Source organism: Dermacentor andersoni, chromosome 11 (genome assembly GCF_023375885.2).
Source record: "Dermacentor andersoni chromosome 11, qqDerAnde1_hic_scaffold, whole genome shotgun sequence".
Taxonomy (NCBI): domain Eukaryota; kingdom Metazoa; phylum Arthropoda; class Arachnida; order Ixodida; family Ixodidae; genus Dermacentor; species Dermacentor andersoni.
The window spans coordinates 28,354,239-28,375,781 of record NC_092824.1 but is presented as its reverse complement, the minus strand read 5'-3'; the positions used below and the strand labels follow the sequence as shown (position 1 = coordinate 28,375,781).

The following is a 21,543-nucleotide window of genomic DNA, read 5'->3' as shown; positions in this document are numbered from 1 at the left end:
AGCCTCATAGGGAGACTCTTCTGTTGGCGTTTCTGTTCTTTGCCCCCTTTGGCTGTCCACAATGGCATCGCGAGCACGCGACGAGGAAGAAGGGGTGTGTATATTTGCTTGCAGGCCTTGCCGGCAGTCGTACACTTTCGTTCGACCAATCGACAGCACCGGAAACTGGTGACATCATCAGAGACAGCCTCGTGACGTCAGGACAAACTGGGGGGTGCAGGATAGGTCCAGAGAGGCGCACTGGGTTGTTTGGCTTCGTCGATTGTGACGGCATTCTGATTTTGATACGCGTGTTTACTTGAAATGTTCAAAAAATGTCGAGAAGTGGTTTAGGGGCCCTTTAGGCCACCGTGAGCAATTATTCCTTCAGATATATCTAAACATACTTTAGTGATGATGCATAATAAAGTGATCTAGTCTGGCTCCTCAGTGGTTTAAAATTTTTGATTTCAAGAGACATGTTTCCCGTGCCTCTTGAGTATCTCTTCGAATGAGGCTTTACTGTAATATACACACACAATGGTGTAACTCCTCCTGCAAGTATTATTCATTAGGCCCCGTCACTGATGTGCAGAGCTTGTGGTTAAGTTTTGATGTCCGTACTTTTTAGAGCTATGTTAATAAGTCAGGCCAGTCGCATCAGATGCCTTATCTGCAAAAGAGCCCTATATTCAAGAAATTTGAATTAAAATAGTTACGTTAGAGACGCAGTCTTTCAGCACTTTATTGCCTGTGGTTTAAGCATCGCTCAATACTTTTGTGGATGGCAGTTTTAACCGGCACAGCACTGCGCTTTGCCATAGTCACATGTGTCTTCAAAGTGGTATTTACCATTTGTGTTGATCTGTTTGTGCATGCATAGAGCAAATTCTTAATTTATATTTTTCCGCATTCTTGTGCTTGCACTAAGTTTGTATAAGGCAGTTACAAAATGTGCGTCACTATTACGAACTATTTTGTTGAGCTTACGCTTGCAAATAATCGTGTTCAGATGGCCGCACTTCTATGTAGGTGCACCGCTAGATTTGTGTATGTTCTCATGTTTGTATAAAGTTTGTATAAGCTAGTTAGAAAATGTATGTCACTAAGCATTGTGACATTTTTTTAAAGAACTGCTTGGTTGGTTTTACACTTGTGAATTAGTATTGAGGCGGTGGTATTCCCATGTAGGCCCACTGCTAGCTTTCTGTGTCCTCACGTGTTTGTATTAAGTTTCTACAAGGGAGTTACAGCATGTACGTCACTAAGCGCTGTGATATTTTTTAAAGAACTGCTTTTTTGGTTTTACACCTGTGAGTAATAGTGCTCGGGTGGCACTAGTCATGTGTAGGTACACAGGGACCATTTGTATACATTATGCCCATGTAAAGCAGTTACAAAGTGTATGTGACTAATCACTGTGATATTTGTTGAAGAATTGCTGTGATGGTTTTACACATGTGAATAATAGTGGTCAGGACACAGTACTTGCGATGTATTGTTGAATTTATACAGTGCCAAGACATGGGCTGTATACGTACCGAAAGAAATGTATGTCATTATATTGTTGTGATTATTACTGTTTGGATTTTATTAAACTGTAATAAAATTGTTTCTTGTATCTATTGAGGTATGGCAATTTGTCATGCAACCAAACTAAGGACCTCAAGTTGTGCATACAAATAAACAGCTAATTTAAGAGTATACTGCTCATATTCTGCTAAACCAGTTTAACAAATCTTGTACTACAATGCTGGAAAAATGACAGAGCTGACTGGGATGTACAGAAAGAGTTCTGCACTGTCTGAAGGACTGCCCCACACTGGAGTTGGTAATGTTGCGTTTATTGGAGTAGAACAGAAAGTGCACTTCTATTAAAAATGCGACAGTCGGTGCAGAAACATAAGGCAGACTAGCAGATGTGGCACATTTTTTTCAGGGCCCTCCATGCCTACTACTGCATTTCTAGTCTTCCTGTGCTCTGCGTATAAGCCCCTGTTCAGCCAAGGTTTTTACTCCATGACAGTTGTTCTACTGGGTTCGTAGCAATATTGAAGAAAGAAATTCAATGGATTTCAAGGACTTTCAAGGCCCCAACACAGTAACTTCAAGGACCTCGTGCGATGTGTGTAGTAGTTTGGACAGGCACTAACTTGTTCAACAACATCGTTAACTTTAATGCAAACAAAAAAAAACAAATCGCATTTCACTGATTTCAAACATTTAAAAGGCTGTTGATTTGCCTTTCACCGCCCACCACTAAACGCACACAAGGAAGCATTTCAAGAAAGCGCTCAAAGTTTTTCTGCAATTGTACAATTAACTACTTGGACCTCCAACATTTGCAGTTTTTGAATACTGTTTGCTTTGACAGTGTATCTCATGTCATCTGTTGCCTCAGCTTTTCACTATCAAATAAGCAATCGTCATTTCTAATTTCTTTTTATTGTGTCTGTAGCTCTCGATTTACTCTTCACGGCTTCTCTTCGAATGCCTCAACTGTTGAGCTTCTACATTTGTCGCCAGTTCCATGTGCATAAAACTGGTATCTGCAGCTCCTTTGTAATTTCAACTTTAAGGATGTCGCTTTCCTTTTATTGCCTCCAGAGACAATTTTCTGTGACATGCGAGAGAGTGTCACAGAAGGGAAAAAAATCGCTTGGCAATATCTGCTAAGTCTAGCCAAGTGTACAAGTTTAAGGACTTTCCAGTACTTCTAATAATTCAAGGGTTTTCAATGCCTTGAAAATGGCATTTTAGAAATAAAGGATTTTCGAGGATCGCTACAAACCCTGGATTCTAGCACCTAAATAATTTTACAAGCTTATTTTTTCATGGAGTTGAGAAATTCATGCTTTTTAGCTAACGCTGCACTATCTCTGTACATTGAAGCCACGAGAGCGCAACTATTTTGGAGTAAAGAAAAATACTGAAAGCTTTTAATACCACTCTTCTTGTTTTCTATGGAGCTTCATATTGCCAAGTTAAGTTCACGAATGTGCCTGGTTTTGGCGGGCGTTTCTTCGACATTTTCTGGAAGAAGCAGATGTCTAGCCCCCGTATTCAGAAATGTATCTTAATACAAAGCTCATGCTTTACTTGATATAAACGACACCTGGTGCGAACGTCCCCCAAGACGCTCACTGCCTTTCTTTTGGTGCGTTCACGACTTAAAAATTAAATTAAATTATGGGGCTTTACGTGCCAAAACCACTTTCTGATTATGAGGCACGCCGTAGTGGAGGACTCCGGAAATTTCGACCACCTGGGGTTCTTTAACGTGCACCTAAATCTAAATACACGGGTGTTTTCGCATTTCGCCCCCATCGAAATGCGGCCGCCGTGGCCGGGATTCGATCCCGCGACCTCGTGCTCAGCAGCCTAACACCATAGCCACTGAGCAACCACGGCGGGTCGTTCACGACTTGCGTCGTTTAGATCAAGTCAAGCATGGGCTTCAAGTTATGATGCATTTCTGCATATGGGGGTAAGCGTGCACTATTCCGGGCAACGCACTGTGCCATTGAACACTGAGAGGAAACGGGGAAAACAGAGTTAACCACTTATGCTCTTAAACTTTCGTGTACCTGTGGTGTGCATGTATTGTGGAACAAGAAACGGCGCAAACAAAAGGACGAAAAAAAGCATCAACCACACCAGCGCTTCGTGGTGTGGTCCATGTTTTTGCGTCGTCCTTGTGTTGCGCTGTTTCTTCTTCTAAAATGCTCAACCAACTAGCTGGCAAGTCCATCCTGTGCATACATATATTCAACACACGCATGAGTGTAGATGGTCTTCGAAGCTTTTAAAACGAGCATTGCCACAGGATACGAGCAGTGAACGCGTAACAAGTGGACACGTCAGTTATTTAAACATGTGTGCCAATGCATTTGACGCGGCTATCGGCATAAACAGTCTCCAAATGCTGGAATGCATGCGCTTCAAAACGCTAACGATCCGCTGCTAATGCAGGACAACAGCTCACAGCGGACTGAACCAAACTCTAAACTAATGCACTTGAAAAGAACGCCTACACGGCAGCGTGAGGCACGTCGAAATGCCTAGTACTGGCGTCGCAGTCGACCATATACAAATGGAACTGGCGGAAAAAATAAATAAACAGAAGTGCTCACCACAATACGCGCGCCTTAAATTCACATACGTGGATGGTTGGCGCAATACTTTGTGTCCGCGTATTTTCGGAGAACATGGACTGGAGAAGCAGTCGATCGTGAGCTGAACGGCACATTTGTTATTTTCCTGCGGTGACGACAAGCCGTGAATAGTTCTCACGTTGTCGTCTACGTTGTCTTCATTCGTTAGTCGTAGCAAAGAATGGAAATGATGCAAACGCAAACGTATTCCAGTACACAACAGCACAGCACACTGCAGAGAAACCCCCCCACCGCAGCCGCCGATTCCTCAAATACATTTGGTATATATATAACCTCTAAAATAACACGACTAGGCGTGGCGGCGATGTGGGGGGCCCGATTTCATTAGTCATATCATAAGAAGCCAACAAACACTCACACCAAGGACTACATAGGGGGAATTAAATGAAAGTGGATGGGGAAACAGCGCCGGGGTAGCTCAATTGGTAGATCATCGCACGCGAAATGCGAAGGTTGTGGGTTCGGTTCCCACGTACGGCAAGTTGTTTTTTCATCCACTTTAATTTCCATTAATTTATCGTTTCTTTATTTCCTTCATCAAGCACAAGTAATTTCTCCTATGTTGTCCTTAGAGTCTGTTTGCTGGCATCTTAGGATATGACTAATAAAAATCGGGCCCCTCTGCTAACCCCCTTTCTTCATGTTTATTACATAACGAGGGTCTCGAATCTGGCTACATTGGTGCCTTCAGGTAGCATATGTAGGTTTATTGACCAGTTGCCTTCACCCATAAAGATGACATTCTCGTGACGTCTGCAGCAATAAGGGCGCTTCACGTCCACCGCCAAGGTCTGTGAGTGGTGGCACTGGCTAACACTCCTAGCGTTCTACTAGTACACATAAATACCCTAGAAACTGGATGGGGAAACAGCGCTGCGGTAATTCAATTGGTAGAGCATCGCACGCGAAATGCGAAGGTTCTGGGTTTGGTTCCCACCTGCGGCAAGTTGTTTTTTCTTCCACTTTAATTTTCATTAATGTATCGTTTATTTATTTCATTTATTAAGCGCAAGTAATTTCCCCTATGTTGTGCTTGGTGTCAGTGTTTGTTGGCTGCTTATGATATGACTAATTAAAATCGGGCCCCTCTGCTAACCCCCTTTTCTCTCATATATATATATATATATATATATATATATATATATATATATATATATATATATATACATATATCATTACAATCAATTAAACATAAACTCCAAGGCCAACATAGGGGAATTTACTTGTACAGACCGCAGGTAGGGAACGATTCTACGTCTTTGTTTTACACGTCACATGCTCTAACCAATTGAACTACATCGGCGTCATTATCGCTTTAACGTTCTTGGGTATTTAAGTTTTACTACTAGAAGTAACCTTGGGAGTTTTAGCCAGCGCCGCTACTCACAAGCCTTGGCGGCGGATGTGAAACGTCCTTTCTGTCACAGGTGTCAGGACTACGTGATCTTTTTTTGGGTGAAGGTAACTTTCAGTAAGCCCACACATACCTGAGTGCAGCAATTATGCTGGATTCGAGACGCTGGTGTCACGAATCCGGCAACATTGCGCAATTGAAAAGCGGAACAGGAAATTACAGTCTGCCGTATTTTGAGACTTTGTTTCTGTCGTTCTGTTGTTGTGTTGTCGGATGTTCTGTTGTCTGTAGTGTGGCTTCCTGTAGTAGAAAGTTCTGTAGTCGTTGATCAATATTTAATTAAAAATTTACAGAAGCCTCTTTAAGGCTATGTAAATTTTTAGTACAAAACAGAAAATATCGAAGTAAAAAAATAACTTGCCCGCTGCGGATTCGAACTTGGAACGTGAAGACTGCACCACGCCGAACATGTCTCTAAGTGTACATTTGGATATGTCAACAGTAAGAATCTCTTGTCTGCATTGATGTTTGCATTTTAAGAGCCAAGGTGCGCTATCACCCTACCGCGTCAACTGCCGCATCTCTCGAAGAGCAAAAGTGTTGTTACCATCGACAGGTACATCGTGGAGTGCTAGAACGTCGACTTCGCTGTACGATATCCATATTAAATTAGAAATTCAGAAATAGACAAGGGTTAACAGGGGCACTGTTAGGCTAGTTATTGCTTATTTCGACAGTTATCTCTCGCTGTTTACACATTTGAGTGGGCACATAATTCGTGTGTTCAGTGCAATATAGCAACATAAACATTCTTGGGTGCGTCTTCATTCTGACAGCATACTGGCTTCTCACGGCAGCGCTGTGCTAGAATAATGAGACCCGAGGAAGACAGCTTTTCCCACAACTTTGTGAAACAACGCAAAACTTCTTTTTCGCTTCGCAAAGCTTATGCAATATTTCTGGGAAACTAACTAATGTGTCAGTGTAACGGCACAGGTGTGTCCACAGGTCTGTGTGCCACACCTTACCAAAAAAAAAGCGGATACGTAGCCATTCGCGCAGACGGTATGATTTCGATCAGCGGCCGATTTTGAGGAGGCCGGTAGGGCATTGCCGGTGCCTCCTCGTCACGGCACGATTATAACAATTGACCATGTCCACTTTAATATCGGTGTCGGTGCTATTAGCATTGCCGGCTTCAGAAAAGCACGATTCAATATCGCGCAAGAGAAAAGTACAGTGTACACCACCGATGCGAAACTGACATACAATTTTAAAGCATCGCGACAGAAAGCGCTTCTGTCGCGGCGCAAGAACTGACTGCGACAGAAAGTGGCACATTTCTAACGCCATGACAGAAAATGTGTAGTCCCGACAGAGAGTTCTTGTTGAGGCGTCAGAATCGCTTTGCGATAGAAAGTTGTTGTTGAGACTTCATAAACTGTTGTTGTCGCGACAGAACGTTTCTGTTGCGATTTGAAAACTCTTGGTCGTTGCGACCGAACTTTTCTATTGCGACGACAGAATTTCTGTCGTAACGTCAGAATCGCTGTTACGATAGAAAGCTGTTGTCATGACTTCAGAACACTTGTTTTCGCGACAGAATATTTCTGTTGCGACATCAGAATTGCTGTCGTAACGTCAGAGTCTCTGTCAGGATAGAAAGCTCTTGTTGTGACTACAGAACTCTTGTTGTCGCGACAGAACGTTTCTGTTGCGACTTCAGAACTCTTCATCGTTACGACAGAATCTTTCTGCTGCGATGACAGAATTTCTGTCATAATGTCAGAATCGCTGTCAAGATAGAAAACTGTTCTAATGACTTCATAACTATTGTTTCCGTTGCGACTTCCGAACTCTTTGTCTTTGCGTCAGAATATTTCTGTTGCGACTTGAGAATTTTTGTCGTAACGTCAGAAATGTCTGTCGCAACTACAGACACGCCAGGAACTTCTGTCGTGCAACAGAAATTTTTGTAGTTGCAACAGCAATTCGCGTAGTTTTTTTCAACTGGGTGATGCTGAACTTTAGCAACGTTGATGCCTCAACATTGAATATCATGTAGTCTGAGACTCCAGCGTACGAGGTGACCTCATGGGTCCTTTTGGCTTGCTGCCAACATAGCGCGTGGGGGTGGCTAAACACTTTTAACGGTCTGCCTTATAGTAACGCCGCAACTTTGGTGCAGTACAAATGATTTCAAGATGCTTTTCTGCCACCATAGTATGAACGACTCCAGCTTTCAAGAGCAAGTGAAGAGCCTAGGCTGTCACCCTTTCAAACCTGGCTTTATTGGAAAGGCCTCCGCGGCGAGTTCTACACCACTTACGTCGAACTGCATTTCCGTATTGGCCTCTTTATCGAAGTTTGTAGCCGTGGCAAGTTCTGGCATCATTCCAGGTTTTGAAATATTCATAACTCTTTTGATTTCCACTTGAACTCGACGGCTGGTTCACTCAGATGTGTAAGCGCCGTGGTTATGCTAGAGAAGTCATTTACTACACGCCTATAGTAATCGCAAAGTACAGGACATCGGTGTACTGGCTTCTTCTAGGTGGGTTGCGTAAGCTATGCGATGGCAGCGGTCTACAATAGGCCAGAATATACTGCAGACTTGCTGACGGTTGCCCAGGAAGAGGGAGTTTTCAGACACCAGCGGCACTTTTGTACTTTCATGGTGAGCCCTGATGACTTGATTGCATCAAGTACTCTTCGAAGTCACCATTGAGGGTTGTGGAAGTCACAGCAAGGACGATGACAACATTCAAATACACGAGAGGTCGGCTAATAAAAGACGCACAACGCCGTGTGCTTCACACACTTTAAGTTGTGGATATTGAACAAAGCATCTTTGACATGACCTTGAAAATAGACCAGGCCATTTGGCGTGAGAGACGAGGCGCAGTTTTTGCTTCAAGTATTCCTCCTAGGGCGCGGTGTCGCTGCTACGTTGTAGATATGATTATTGTGTTGCCTTTGTCAACGAGGTGGGTCCTCGGCATTTTGACGAAAACCAACTGAACCTCAATTGGTACCTGTTTTCACATTTGAAGACGAGCGCTACCGTACCGTCCAGGGTTTGGCCAGGGTATGCTCGGGGCGGTGGTGATATGTACTGACCTGACGACGGCGAAAGGAAAACTGTAAAACTCTCAACTTTCTTGGCGACAGGTATCTGGTAAAGCCTGCACGACGTTCTTCCTGGCGTACAAGGGTGTTTTGCGCCGAAGCTTCGCAGTCCCATTTCGCTGGCCTGGATGGCCCCTGTTGGTAGACGTGACTCGTTCCTTCGCAGTGATAGCATAGTGACTTATGGCCAGGCTCATCAAAGACCCGTCTTACTTGGGAAGTCGCGCAAGGCGACGCACGGAAGCAGTGGCGGTGGCAGTATGAAACTCTGTGACTCGGTCCGTGTCATTCAGGCAAAAATATGTCACTTTGCTCTAAACGTCTGAGAGCAGGTTTTCGTTTCCTCTGTAATGTTGGCGTGCCGAGAGAGACCCATCATTTTTCCGTTCATATCGCGACGTTCTCATTATTTAGTTGTACTCGGGCGATAGGAAGAGTTAGGGCCCGGTCTCCTTGTATCACTTATCTGAATGCCTTGAAGAACAAGCTGCGCAATCGCTTCTCGGTCTTTAACGCAGACTCTCAATCTTCGATCCATTTGCTGATAGCATTCGTATGAAATAAAGTTGGAGCGCATCTCGTCCTCAGAGCTTCAGCTATTGAATGTTCAGACGCTCTCCAATGACTCAAGCCAGGTTTGGGTCATCCCATGAACTTCAATTTAATGTAGTTGGTTCCGTCGGCTGTAGACGCCCGACCGTTGATGCTGACAATGAAACTGCCATCATCATTGTTCGTTTGAGCATTAGGTTCCTTGTCATTCCAGGTAAGCACCCGTTTTGCGGCAGCTGCCCTTAGAACATGAAGCTAGATCATTAATTCATGGCGATTCATAGCTTTGTGGTGCACAGGGTGCCAAGTACGAAAGTAAGGAGCACTTCCACCAGATGTCTTTTTGTATTCACGGTAAAAAAATAAATTGTTACATTTGTTACATAGATGTTTTTCCTGCGAATTGGGCGAAGTACATCATAGAATAGTAAACATCACTGAAAGCAAAACAATAATAGAGAGCACAGTCTTCCGCTGTTCAAATTTGAATTATGGGTCAAGCGCCGCCTATTTATAAGGGATCGCATAAAGCCTACAAAGGTGTGCTGTATTCAGTCAGCGTTGCTTTACGGCCGCTATTCTGAGGCGTAGAGAGGGGCAGGCTCTCATAGGCGTTTACTTGTCCTAGTGCGTGTTGTATTATTTGTTATCCTTCTCCAGTGTTCATTCACTGAAATTTGACATGACAACGTACAGGTACTGTTGCTGTATTAGAACTGCGCCCAGGAAGCAGTTCCGGATGTAGGGTTAACATACAGCGGGAACTTCAATACGGAGCTCAATACACTGTAATTCAGCGGTGAACTAAGCCGCTTCGGAGCCGTTTCAGCCATTGGTCCGTATTTCATGCTCATTGTAACAGTTATATGCAGGGTCTTTGAATCATAAATCAATTAGTGTATTCAAGTGGTCTGTGGATTTCACATAGGGCTAGTTATCCGTGTTACATACTCATTAGTTATATCACCATCTAAATGTGCAATGTCACTCGCCTAAATCCACGGAAGCGATAGCAGTCCCGTTTTTTGACTCAATGATAATAGGCCGGGTAACAGAGTGGTTGCAAGTACGAAAGTGACTCGATTATTTGGTCTTGCAGTAGCCAGGCCGATTCGACCGTACTAGATGACCGAGAGGAATCGCAACACCAATACACAATATGTATCTGCCAAGTTTTTTGTGCTCATTGAATTATCAGAATAGAATTAGATAGCACCCGAAAAAAAAAGCCCATGCGCTCGTGCAGTTGATCCCCTGTCGTTGCATTCCCTTTTTATTATAGCCATGCTCGTGGTGCTCGTGTGGGAGCTTTCAAAGATATTCCGCGTATCCACTTTCAGGCAGTCATGCTTGCGCTCTCAGGGCCACGTCTTAAGGCGAACATGTTTTCCGTACGTCAAAACCTCACAGCAAGATCAGATACATGTGGCAGAGCGCGTGCGGCCCACAACGTTTTTTCAAGGGTGTACTCCGCTCGATCCCATGCCCATCCTTCCCAATGGTGACTGTAATCTAAGGGCTACTGGTACCTTCGACTATCTCCACTGTGTTGCTGCAAGGTACCTGGTAAATCGCTGGGGACGTTAGCCTTGCTGTGGACGCGGCGCCACCATTCATCTGGATTGCGCATTCTGATTGGAGAAACCAATCTCACTAAAGAGCGGCAACATCATCCGGGCGCAATTTGCACCTATCTACATATTTGTAACACTGGTCAACGGGGGGAAAACGGTCATAGAAAAAAAACAATGAAATATGTGCGTCAATATTTCCACCTTATGTTCATGTTATTAAATGTAACCATTTGCGTGAGGCATACAAACGGCTCCCTAGTAAGCTTGGGTTACACAATATATGGATTATTACAATCATGAGATGCATCTATTTCTTCGTTTTCATTTTCAGTTATTCGAGCTGACACTGACGGCTGTGACCTTCATAGTTGGGCTTTCTATTGAGGTGAGTAACCACGAGTACTCTGACAGAAGCCTACGTAAGCTGCTTGATTTCATAGGAGGCACTTCCCTATAAGGTTTCGAACATCACTGTTGAATTACCTTATTTTAAAATAACGAAAACTACAATAATGCAGCTAGAAAACACAGTCGCACTAGCTGCAATCGTAAGCAACATAATATTTTAGCAATGAAAACATGTGATAGCTTCCATAAGTAAGTGAAGTGAATCATTCTTACTATGTCCACTGTAATGATGTAATAGGCATACCATAAGCTGCTTTTTTGCAAAATTCGTAAGCAATCAATAGAAGCAATGGAAACATAAAGAAAGAAGTAGGGGGGCCAAAGCCTTAACTTCCAAATAGGTTTTCTTTCTCTGACGCAATCCAGCTATATTCGTGCGCGCCTTTCCACATCTGTGTGTATGTGTGTGTGTGTGCGTGCGTGTGTGTGTGAGCTAAAAAAAAGGAGCGATATAAACACAACATCACCGACAATTACGACACGCCCTAAGGCAAAAATTTGCGCAAATCTATAGGTGTTTTAATTTCGCAATATAGGGGCTGGCGCGGACAATCTTTCTCGTGCGGCACGTTGCAAAAGGGGCGAAGTGCGGCGCTGCTGCCTCGCTAATCTGGAGATTGCGAGAGCCAGCGGGTTTGTGACGCGTCTGCGTGATTCCCAGCAGCCGGCGTCCACAGAACTCCCACACGACGCCCGCCACTCTGGCACCATCTCGCAGCCGTCTTCGCCGCTCTAGGCTTTCCTTTTCATGCTTTTGCCATACCCTCCTCCATTTTCCATGTAACGGTTTCGCCGCACCCTCCTTTCCGCTTTCCTCGTCGCGTCTTTTAAATCCTCATTCGCTTTCATACTTCGCTCGGTCACGCCGAGGCAGAACTAGGGTGGCTGCTTGAGGTAGTTGGTAATTCATGATCAAAAATAACGTACAGCATGAAGCACAATGACTGCGAAGACGACATACACACCGACGCAGGAACGCCGACGCAGGAACGGGAGTCTAAGAGCTGCGCTCTAAAACATGACCCTTTTACGCACTGTCGGCAGTATCGTAGCTGTCAGCAAATCTAATAGCTCGGGTGCCCCAAGTGTGAATGGTTGCTTATGGGAAACGCCGTAGGGCGGGACTGCTGGATCATTTTGAGCATCCGGCGATAGGTAATGTCTATGTCGCAATGAAGGGTACGGATGATTCTTTCGCATTGCGCCCCCATAGAAATGTGACTGTCATTGATAGGCTCTTGTAAAAATTGTACGATGAACAATTCATTTCTAGAGAGATTTTCATAGGAGAGAATTGAAATCGTCGCTTCGTGCTCAGCAGCACAAGGCTATCGCAAGTAAGGCACTGCGGCATGTACATCAGCAGATTCATCATCAGCAGCAGCAGTAGCCTATTTTTTTTGTTCACTGCGGCACAAAGGCCTCTTCCAGCAATCTCCAATTACAAATGATTTGCGCTAGCTGATTCCAACTTGCGCCAGTGTATTTCTTTATTTCTTCACCCCTCCTAATTCCATCGCCTTTCACAACTTCAGTTTGTTTCTTTTGGTACCTATTTTGTAACTCTAATGGGCCGTCATATATCCTCCCAGCGCATTAAATGGCCTGCCCATCTCCATTCTGTTTTCTCTTGGTGTCAATGGAAATATCGGCACCTTGCTCTTTTGTCCAACTCTAAAGAAGGTTAAATCTGCGCGAACAAAAGGAAACGAAGCCAAGCGAAAGCAACCCATTACACACCACGATGGCTCACGGTATGTTGTGCATGTCTTTCGCTTGCAGCCGTTTATTTTTCTTCGCGCAGTTTTAACCTTTTTTCAAGTATGAAACAACAAGCCATCATGGACATCCTACTAAAATCCTTGATCCCACGCGCTTCTTTTTCTGTCTCAACGCTACGCAATAACATCTTTAGTTTCATCGTTCTTTGCAAGATCATTACCTTGTTCTCTACTTGTTTTATAACCTCCGAAATGGTACCCCTTATGTTCGCACCATAGATTGCAATGGTTGTACACTTTTACAGCGTACGCTGTTCTGGACTCATTAAAATGGCCGTTTCGGTTGGCGATGGGGTCCGCTGCCGCCGGTGTCCGTAGTAGCTCTCCCGGGGACGGAGAAAAAAGTGCCCAGTTCGCGGCGGGATCGAACAGTGGCCCGCTCTGTGGGAAGCAACTACTCAACTGCTGAGCCACGCCAGTGCTTGCTAGCATGCAGCGAAAATATTCCCTGTAAACGCGTCCTAGCATCCGAATATATACGTGATGTGACGTGCGGGCCGCGTTGCGTCGATACATACAAATATTGCGCAGCAGTTACATATTACAACGCCAGACAGAAGGCCGTATATCAGATGCACAGGTAGCGGTATAAGGAAATTAAAGATACGAGGTAAAATAGATGTTTAAGTAGATGTATTCATGAATGCTAGAAAATTATGCATTGTGTGCCTGAATAAACTAGCTGGCTAGGCGACTATGTCACAGCCTCGTTTGAAAAGCGATGGCAATAAATCAACATCATCAACATCATTAGCATCGTTTCCTACCACTTCTCATATCAGAGGACAACATTCTAGGGGACCATGTCGCCGCCGAGTTCCCAATATGACAGCCAATAAATCATCATCATTAGCATCCTACTGTGTCACTTGCCTTGCGATGTGAGATGCGCAGCGAGTAGCATCAATACGTGCGCCGTGTGCATTACAGATGCATATTATAACAGCAGCTGGTACGTCATGTAGCAGTTGCATAGGTGGTGGTACAACGTAGATAGAAAAGTATTGAGGAGGGAAAAGCAAATCATGGAGATGTGCAAATGTTGAGGCAATGCAAAACATGTATGGCATACCTGATGAATTTGAGCAGGCTACATGACTGTTTGTCACCGCTTCGCTTGAAAGGCGATGTCAATAAATTATCTTCTTGATTGGCGTGGTATCGTACCATTTCACACGCCATGTGACATCGCGCCACATTGCGTAGATGTGTACAAACATAAAATTGCAGTTCTCCGTTATATTCCACTAGGTGTCCTGGCATGTAGCAGTTGCGTAGAGCATTTGTATGCTGCATGTCCTGGATCTGGTTAACTCAAGCAGGCTAGGTGACCATGTATCACCAGCCTGCTTGGAAGGGGATGCCAATAAAACATGTTCTCTACCAACAGCCAGCCGATGCATGGCTTTCGTGGCCTGTAATTTCCTTGTCGCTAAGCTAGGCAAGAAATGTGACTCCCAAAGTTTTAATTTCTTCACAGGCAATGCTTTTCCGTTGACGAGGGAATAAAAACAATTTAACCATTGTCTGGGAATTCATTTCACATGCTTTCTTTTTTTGTGTGGACACTCATGTCAGCTAACGCAAGATGCGAACCCTAGTTCTTGACGTGTTTCCTGTTGCCACTTTTGGTCAAGTGCCCTCTCTTGTTCAATGTATTTCTTGTGGCTGTATTTGAAAAGTACACTGAGCGTAATGGAAGAAGGTAAACTTTCTTTGCCTCCCTTCCGGAGGTCTGGCTCGTCTACTGCATTGGTTTCTCAACAAGTAATGAGGCCCGATCCGGGAGAGTTTCTGGCTGCTTTGTGGGCAGTGTAAGAGTATACCGGGCCGAACACGCAACAGTTGTACAAGTTAGCAGCGCTAATCACGGAGGCAGTGTAATAGTAATCTCGATGGCAATAGAGGCAGCTGTTATTGCAAGCAGGGCCGATCACTGAGACAGAGCAACAGAAAGCTGCCCTGAATGCAGAGACAGCTGTTAAAGCAAACAGGGCTGATCATTAAGCTGGATCATCGAGCTGTTATGGTAAAGAGGGCCGGTAATGATACAGCATAATGAAAAACCAGCACGATCACGAAGACAGTGTAACGGTAAACTGAGCGTATCGCGGAAGCAGTGTAATAGTAAACGTTGCTGATCCCGAAAGCAGTGTAAGAGCAAACTCATCCAATCATTACGATACGATAGCCAACTCATCCGATCAAGGAGGCAGTACCAAAGTAAAGTTTACCGATATTGCGGACAGTGTAGCAATAAACTCGAATGATAACGGATTCCATGTAATAGCAAACAGGGCCTAAATTGAAGACAGCCTGAAGCTAACAGGGCGGACCACGGAAACAGTGCAGTAGTAAAGTGGGCTGATCCAAAACACAGTTCCTCAGCAAAAAAGCCCGATCACGGAAACAGTGTAATAGCAAGCTGACCAGGTCACTGCAACTGTATTAGTGAACTGTACTGACGACGGAGAGAGTGCGCGAGTAAACGAGGCCGACTACTACACGGTGTAATATAAAGCTTGGCAGATCGTGCGGCCAGTGCATTCGTTAATTGCGCCGATCACAGAGACAGCTCCTATACTAAAAATGCCGATCACGAAGGCAGTGTAATGTGAAGCTGGGAAGATCATCCAGATACTGTAATAGTAAACTGAGCTGATCACGTAGACCGCTCTTATACTAATATTCCGATCTCTGACACAGTGTATTATTGGGCTTTGCAGATCACGCAGAGTAATATTAATGTGGGTATATGAGGGAAAAAGTAATAAAAGATCTCCTCCCAATCACTCCATACAGGTGGTAACTAGTGAAGCTGAAACGTGCCGCCCCGGTGTTTATCAGCGGCTTAATCCCAACGGCTCATTAAACGCCGACTTGGTAGGATGCGGGATCCTCGGTACGCAGTTGCTGCTTGCGCTCGTCTGCACGGGCCTACTCTTATGACCGGGCTGCAGCATCAGCACGGCATAGACGAGCTCTTTCCCGGTTCTGCTCGTAACATTGCTGATCGAAAGCTGCCTGCTCCTAACGAATACGTATGACGATTGGCCTACCCATTTCAGAGCCGGGGCGAATCTGCTCCGCGCGCTCGGCTGCGACGGACAGCAACGACGTCTATATTGCCCAGCTAATCCAACAACACATAGATAACACAACGCTTTTCACTCCGATCCACGACGTCAGGTTACCTGGCTTGACTGCCATGGAATGTAGTGTGGATCTAGATTGCCAGTTCTGGCGATAATTCACACGTCCCCATTTACCTTCTATTGCGTTCTATGCTCAATTAGATCATATGACATAGCAACGGCAGAAAATCCTATTGCTTGCTCAAAAAGCTTCCCACGAGCACTACCACGCCGCAGTGGTCTGCCACGCCTTTCAAAGGAAGTACCCTTTTCTCATAACGCGTCACCGAGTTTGCCAAGCCCTGTAACGCAATACGCACGCTGCGCAATTTCACACATGCAGGACGAAACGTTGCCCAAACATCGAGTGCGCATTCTGGTAGCAAACAAGACTTACAGATTATAGTTCTCGCTTTCAGTCGCAAGAGTTAGCCTTGGATACATACATTGACTAGTAATATTTAAGGCCACAAAATACAGCTATGCGTCACTGCAGCTGGAAAGTGCAAACAAATGCGCAACTACTCATTCACCACAGCAGATCAAATTTCTCATAATATACCAGGCGAAGTCGATAGATAGAAAAAGAAAATAAATATTAGTTTAATTACTCTACCAATGTCGCTGCTCAAGTGCGCTAGAGATTCCATTCTGTGGTATCTCCGCAGCCCTTTGTAGACAGCCTGCTTGTCTAATAATAGGGCAAATCATACCGTGTCGCTGGACGACACCGCTGTTATTGCGTAGGCAAGTAACACGTGAGGCTTTCGAAATTCCACATATTAGCGTCTCATTTAAGCAGAGGGTTTCCGTAGCAGGAAAATATTTCCGTTCCCAATACACTCGTCTTCGCGAATAACGTATTTGATATCGACATACGTTTAACGGGATTAACAATTCTCGGTACTTTCATTGTGCGCAGATAAGGTACCGCTGGGCTGAGTACCTAACTTTTCCCGCTAACTTGGGCCGCGTGGTAATGTGGGTCCCATGGTCTGACGGGTAAAGCGTTGGGCTGCTGTTCTCAGGGAAGCCGTTTCGGGACCAATTGCTGGACCCACTTTGCTCACTCGGTGCGTGACGTTCGGTGTGTGCTGTCTTTTTTTTTTTTTAATGAGCGTCTTTATACTACCTTGGGCCAATGGGTGTATGTCGCTGAGTAAGTTCCGCTCTGAATTAAGAAAAATATCCTTTAAATTTATCCGGTACAGAGCGGAATCAAGCCTTCGTCACATACATCCAGAAAACCTTCTCCAATTATATATTTACACAAGCGCCACCGGCGAGCTTAGTGGTGGTGCCGCTATATGGGACAGCCTGTACGCGGGGGCAGAGCGAAAGAGGAGCCGGGCTACATACACGCGTCCGCATGATGCGTTTCGGTGGTCGCATTCATTACGGTGTGTCCGTGCATAGCTTCCGTGGTGATTGCGTTCGATGCTGTTTATGCGTCAGTCACTGAACCTTCCGGCGCAATCGCTAGTGCTTCGCGTAAGTTCTAAAATGCACAGCGCTATTGTCGTCACGCACGCCTTTCTTTTTCTATTTTTTTATTACGCAGTGCTCAGTAGAAACACAAACAACAGACAAAATCAGCGTTAACGTTCCAGGAATGTACCGGAAATACATCACGCATACTAAAAAGTGGTCCAGCATATGACGCATAGAGTTTCTCTCTTTGTGTGCATATTTAATGATGCTGTCACATTCCCATCCTTAAGAACAGCGGCAAAACATGCGTACTAGGTTATTATAGTGTCTTCAGTCGCAGAATAAGTAATTTATTGCAAGCACTGCTATTAAACGAGACAGTTTGAACACATTATCCGCATGTGTCCTACAACATGACCTTATTTAGGAGTGATTTATGCTTCCTGGTACATTGGTCATCCCAGTTCACGGAGAAATCATGAGTATAACGTATTCAAGGGATGATGCGAAGCTTTACAGTGTACAACAAATCACCGCAGCGGTGCGGGACTGCTTTCAAGAACATTGATATTGTGAGCCTGAACGACGGGTTTTCTTTGCATGTATCAAGACAAAAACTGTTCTTGCCAGCCTGCGCGAAACGATTGATTTCTTTCCATAAAAATAAATGTAGGTATTAGAACCTTACTGATACCATTGTGATGGAATTTACAATCGTCTTCTTCTGTTGTCACTGATAGAGGTTTTAGCAAACGATACACACGATACAGCTTCGGCCATATTTTATTTTGCACAAACAAATTTTCCGTAGTAGAAAATACTAGCCGTCATTCACCATAGTTATACCCCCCCCTCTTTTTACCCACCCCCAACCTCACAACTTCGGCTTTGTTTCTTCGGTGCCGTGAAGTATGTTGCAGCGGACATCAGAGACAGAATAAGGCGGGAAAACAATCGGGGTAATAGACAGAAGTTCCATGATAAACGTCTTGCCTAATGCTCTTAAGTGCCTGATCGCAATAAATTGACTTCACCTGTCTGTACATGCTACATCATCATTGAGATTACGATTATTGCTTTTCCGTCGCATTTTTAGGGCGGCCAGTCTATATATCAGTGCGAAACAAGTTCAAACACGCACCTAACACTGCGCATTTCTGCTCGCACATCCATGCACGCACACAAACATAAACGTAGTTATTGACACGCACACTCATGGACACACACACGAACATACGTAATCACAAACACAGGCTCACGCACGTACGCACACACAGGCATAAACACACACATACACAGAAACGCACGAACACACACAGGCAATTTCACTTAAAAACATGAACACCCATATACCTGCACGCACGCATCTTCACGCAAACACACAATCGCACAGACACAACCACAGATCGACGTACACGGACGCAAGAACGCGTATACACAGATGCACATACAAAGAAACACTGACTGCACGTGCTTGTTTGACCCCGCCCATACATACACATACACACAGATGCTCGCAGTTACAATAGAACACGCACGAAAGCCGCAGACGCCTCCGCGCAAACCCTCAAAACACGCACACGCCTCGAAGCTGCCAGAAAAATTTGGAGGACGCTTAAGCTTCGCCTTTATGAGGAAGCTTTAGCTCGGTTGCTCCTATCTAAATACTTGTAGAAGGAGAATTCATTGTTCTCGGTAACCGCTGCGCCAAACATGACAAGTTTTGTTGAATATAAAGAAAAACATAAATTCTAGTGACCGATGTTTATCATTTTTTGTTTAGGTCGTGAATGTTAAATGAAAATTGGCAAAAAGCGAAAATTTTCAGAAAGCGATACTATTAACTGTGAAAACTCTGTAACTCAGCAAAGAAAAATGACACCACAGTTCTGTAAATAGCATCTTATATACATGAAAAGCGGGCAAAGTCGATATGTGGCATATGAATCTGAAAAGAAGTAATGATATGGAAATACCGCTTTTGCAGGACCCTTGTACACAGATTAACAGATTCACATGACATCGTCACAGTCGGTAATGTGGGTAGAGGACGCTGATGGTGGCCTTGGAGACGAAGAAGAAGAGTTCGCTGTTCTGCGCTTGTTGGCTCAGCCATTAAAAGCCATCTGTTAATAGGCGCACGCTTCTTCCTTCCCGTAACAATATAGAGACATCGAATTCGTCCGGTTGAATGATCTAATGGATCCCGTTTACAGAATCCCGATATATATTGTTGATGGACAGCTATATATTTGTAAACTGTTTGCTTCTATTTTTCTTACTTCCGAAATTTTGAACGTTTGAAATTTTGAAACAAAAAGCAGACCGTAAATCGAAATTACGTTTCCAGCATTCACTAAAATTGTCCGTAACATGTCTGTCCGTAACATGTCTTCCCATCCGAAGTTTCGGACAGTGCCTACAAGTACTTCCTCGAGGCATGTCTCTTACCACATTGTCACCATCGCACGAGTGCCACACGTCCGTTCTATCTGTTGCGCCTTCTTCGACCAATGCTTATTCTGCTCCTTTTGCATCTGCTCCGACCGACGACCTTACGATGATTCCACCGGACCTCCCAACCCAACAAGCCGCAGAGCTCCGTGGCCTCCTCGAGTCGTACTCCGAAAATTTCGACCTGAACGATCGCCCTTTGTGTCAAACTACAGTGGTGAAGCAACATATAAATACCCGCGATGCAGTACCTGTTCGCCGACGCCCATATCGGATGTCACCCTCTGAGCGACAAGTTATCCACGGCGAGGTAAACAAGATGCTGTTCTCGTCAAAAAGAAGGATAACATCTGGCGATTCTGCGTTGACTATCGTCACCTAAACACGATCACCAAGAAAATTGTATAGCCACTTCCCCGCATTGACGATGCTCTGGATTGTCTCCACGGTGCCACTTATTTTTCAGCGATAGACATTCGGTCTGGATATTGGCAAATTGCCGTGGATGAAACTGACCGTGAAAAGGCCGCATTCCTCACACGAGACGGCCTATGTCAGCTCCGGGTAATGCCTTGTGGCTTGTGCAATGCTCCGGCGACTTTTGAACGGATAATGGACATGCTCTTGCGTGGTTTGAAATGGTCCATCTCTTTGTGCTACTTGGAAGACGTCATCGTATTCGCTTCCATTTTTGCGACTCATCTTGAGAGACTTTCATCTGTTCTTTCTGTTTTTCGCGCCGCTGGCTTGCAGCTCAACTCATCCAAGTGCCTCTTCGATCACCACAAGATAACCATGCTCGTACATCTCGCCGATTCGCCAGGCATTCGCCCCAACCCCGCTAAAGTTCATGCTGTGCAGAATTTTTCCATACCAACTTGTGCCAAAGATGTTCGCAGCTTTGCTGGCTTTTGCTCTTATTTTCGCATGTTTGTGGAAAATTTCGCCCCTGTTGCCCGTCCCCTGACTGACCTCCTGAAGAGAGACGTTCTTTTCTGTCGGGGCTCTGAACAAGCGCCTGCTTTCTCACAGCTCATCACATTGCTCACCATACCTCCTGTCCTCGCCGATTTTGACGCCTCTGCTCCGACAGAAATCCGCACTGATGCCAGTGGCTACGGCATCGGCGCAGTTTTCGCTCAACGCCAATCTGGGCGCAACCACGTTATCGCCTACGCCAGCCGCCTCCTCCCTCCCGCTCGATTACTGAGCGCGAGTGTCACCCTCATTTGGGCGGTGGGCAAGTCCCGACCCTACATTCACAGTTACCACCATTCTACCATTCACAGTTACCACCGGTCACCACGGCCTTTGTTGGCTTTCCCCCCTCAAGGATCCCACTGGATGCCTCGTTCGCTGGGTCCTACGGCTGCAGGAATACACATACACTGTGGTCTACAAGTCGGGTCGTCTTCATCATGACGCCGACTGCCTGTCTCGCCATCCCGTCGATATACCGGACGGTTTAACGGATGTCGCGCCGACCTGCGTTTTTTCGCTCTCTGCCTTGCAAGACATTGGCACTGAACAACAACGCGATGAATCGCTACGGCACATTATCGGACGCCTGCT

The 21,543-nt window shown here is 45.1% G+C and overlaps 1 long non-coding RNA gene across 1 annotated transcript in view; it reads left to right on the top strand.

Moving 5' to 3' along the window:
- The window catches only part of LOC140214116 (uncharacterized), a 69,410-nt gene that overhangs the window by 36,982 nt on the left and 10,885 nt on the right, over positions 1-21,543 (top strand). The window contains exon 3 of the long non-coding RNA XR_011891047.1: positions 11,095-11,148. This is a non-coding gene — a long non-coding RNA (uncharacterized lncRNA). The remainder of the gene's footprint in view (positions 1-11,094; positions 11,149-21,543) is intronic.